Source organism: Thunnus maccoyii, chromosome 17 (assembly GCF_910596095.1).
Source record: "Thunnus maccoyii chromosome 17, fThuMac1.1, whole genome shotgun sequence".
NCBI classification, from domain to species: Eukaryota; Metazoa; Chordata; class Actinopteri; order Scombriformes; family Scombridae; genus Thunnus; species Thunnus maccoyii.
This window is the reverse complement of record NC_056549.1, coordinates 22,710,876-22,714,559: the sequence shown is the minus strand read 5'-3', so window position 1 is coordinate 22,714,559 and position 3,684 is coordinate 22,710,876.

Here is a 3,684-nt window from a genome sequence, read left to right as displayed (position 1 = left end):
CTATACAGCTATAAAGAACAAATTGCTTCAAAATATGAATAAAATGTGCAGTATGGTTTGATTTCTTGCAAGTGGCCCTTGTATATGCCTGGTAATCCACTCAGTTCCTTTGTGATTATATAACATAATTAACTCATAAGAGGTAAACCTGCTCTTGGCGTCCATGTCATGCATTACTTTTCAATAACCACATGGCTCCTTGTGGATTACCCCGTGTATACATACAACAGGACAATCTCTGTATCCCTTCAGGGCCAGATAAAGGGGTTGATTTCTTCATTTCTGGAGGATTTCATTTCACTGAAGTCATCTAAAATTAAAAAACAAATTTTGCTTGTCGAGTTAATCAGTGTACACAGGTATGTGTCTGTATGCCTCATTATTCAATAGGATCTACTGTAAGACTCAAGTGAGAAGTCTGTAAGATGTTATTCAGCAGTAACCTCAATCACACACTATATCATTTCTGTCCTACACAGACCTAAAGTTGGGAAGTTAAATTCACTCTCACAGACTCAGTAGAGTCCCCAGTCAGATGCCCCTCTATTTGCAGCTCATGGAAGGTATTTTGCTAACCTTCTGCAACTGTTTTAAGTAAACATCTATTTCCAGGCAAGATTGCAAAGCAGGTTTTAACCTTTTACAATGATAGTTCTGTCCTTATCGGCAGGATGCTAAATAAAAACAAGCCACATTTTAGACTTTTATTCAGGTGATTCAGCGTAATAGAAGTGTACATATACTGTCTGGATTGGTGTACTGTAGGTGAATGAGTCAGCAAAGAAGATACATCAAGTATCAAGCTCACTGTAAAGCATCATATTTCATTTATGGTCTCCTGTAAATATAAATCTATGACTGTCAGTCAGTGGTACCCAACTTTTTTTAGGCTTTAATTCTACATTTACAAAACTTATACATTTTAAGTTTTTGTTGACATTGTCAGAAAGGTGATAATTCGACTTTATGTTTATTATTGAAGTCCTAGTGCGTGGTGGTGGTTTACTGGAGTGCATTACATTGAATGGTGTTCCTAATACTTTGTCCACTCCATTTACATACATGAGGGGGGCAAAATATTCAGAACACTTTCCTGTTCCATTGTCTTGTGTGATAATAAACTGAATATCTTGGGTTTTGGTCTGTTGGTTGGACAAGATGAAGACATAAGAAACCACCTTGTGCTTTAGGTAGGGATGCACTGAACCGATCCACTGGATACCAACCGATACTGACTTGATGAAGTGAATTGGGTACCAGCCATGACGTTATCAGAACCAGATTAAATATAGCTCTTACATCAATATCATTATAAAATTCTGTATTTTTCCTGCTAGTTGAATTCATTCAGTCACAGAGGGCTCAAATTTTTGTGTGACAGCAATCCCTGGCTTTGTGTTACTTTCCATAAAAAATTTGTGTGCAGATACCAGTTGTTGAGGTATTGTAATCAGTATTGGGAAAGAAAAAAAAATAGTGTGTTACCTTTTAAAGCTTTTGTGATGTACATTTTCAAAGTGTCCTGATTGTTGAGACCAAATGATTAATTTAGAAAATAACTGGCAGATTAACTATGGTGAAAATACTTGTTAGTTGCAGCTCTAGACTAATAAATATGCAACCCCTCATCACGGGTTGCATATTTTAGTTAAGAGCAGTTCAACCGAAAAAAAATGTTGTTTCCTTCTCCGATTGTTTCACTTGAATAGTTTTTGGAGGCCTGGAGGGGTAAAATATTTCAGTATTTCACAATGTAATGAAAGCATATTCAGAATAAAAGGGGTAGAAGAAATCCCCCCCCCCCCCCCCCCCTCATTTCCTATCTCGTTATTACTATCTCTCAGATTTATCTTGTGATCCAGGGTCCAGCCCCTCATGTTGAGAGCCACTGATTTAAGTGACTTTGACTTCATGATGTTTAGCTAAAAGTCAAAACAACACCTCAAGTTCAAGTTGTGAGCTATTTAGTTCAGTTGGGATCAGACAGTTCACATCTAAATGTGCTTTTTCTCATTACAGTCACAGATGAGGGTCAGCTGTCATGGACAAAGACACAGGAAATGACACATCATGACAGTAAATACTGCTTTACACGAATAGCAGGGTAGCAAAAGGTTGATGTGTTGATTTCGCCATAGCATCTAATTTCAATTTCACAGCATCTAATTTTAAATTAAATTTGAGATTTCACGTGTTATTCAGTAACACAGCATCATCTGATCTTCTGTTATGACTAACCAGGAGCACCACAGTCTCTGTGGGGAGGAGACGGTGAATGGGGATGACAACAAGAGGTTGTTGCATGAGAATCAAATACAAAGGGAAGGCTGGGAATGTTTAATTCAACATCTGGAGTCTATTCATCAATTTCTTATTGATGGTAATTATTGCTGTGGGAGGAACAGTGGATAACCTCTATCATATGCAGCCAGGCTGACAATCCTAAGCCTTCTTCACCAGTTGTTTTCACTCTCACACTCAAAAGTGTTTTTGTGTGAGGAGAGTTTGGTTGTCCTAAAGGCTTTTTTTTTCTTGGGGAACATTTTCTGCCCGTCCTTGAGGGATTTGTGGATGGAAGATACAGAGTTCGTCAGACTTTCTCTCATTTTCATCTCGCCTGCAGGGTCAAAGGTGACACGTGAAAGCTGAACACAGTTGTGAAGTTTATAGGGCTTCTAAGGATGAATGCATTTGGGAAAAGGCACACAACTGTGAATGTGTAGCTTACTTAAAAGCTGCAAATGGATTCATGATTGGAAATTGCAACTTATTTATGAGATAATCTGATTTGGCATACAGCTGTACACAAAAGCTCATTGGTGCCTATAAGTCTGACATGTAATCCAGTGTGATTTCATAATTAAAATGACAACACAGCTAAGCCATTAAAAGACTTAAAGCTGTGCTAATCAATGCGTTTTAGCGGTGGATTAAATAATTATGTGAAAGGGGGTCACTCATGATGACAAACCCACAGAGAATCATCACTCATCTCTGCAGTTCCAGCTCTATGGAGTATTTTAACGTCTTTCAGCTCATTGTTTTGGTTTTACTGCCGCCAACCTAACTGTTTTGTTTCCATCCACAGCAGGCGGTGTTTTCAGTGAAAAAACTTTAAAACTGTACACTACTTGCTCAGCATCAAACAGCAGAGAGACAAAGTTTGTGACTAGCTGGTGAACATAGTGGAGCATTTCAAGCCCCAAGATCAGATTGAAGTTGAAGATGGCTTTAAGCAGTATGATGTCATTACTGCTCTGGACAGGACACATGTTGTGGCCAACTCCGATGATGTTAATTAAACCCTGGATACTGACATCCTTTCAAAGTCAAACCATAAGCAGGAGGAGACTTGTTGTGGAGGACTTCCTGTTTTACATCTACGGACCTCTGATCAATGTGCTGAACCAATGTTACTTTATTTCCATCCCATATGAAGAATGTAAAAAGAGGAGGTGCTCTAGGAACTACACAGTGTCAGACCCCCCCTGGGCTGTTTGATGGTCACATCTGGTCCATGTATTTGAAACACAAGAACAATTATTTAACTCAGGTGTTTGCAGAGAGACCAAAACTGTGCTCAGGAAGAGTGAATAATTTGACTTACATTCATCGGGTGGCCGCAAACATGACTCCAAATGACTGCTAATGATGATCTGTGTCTGCTAGATGTGCAAGGCAGAA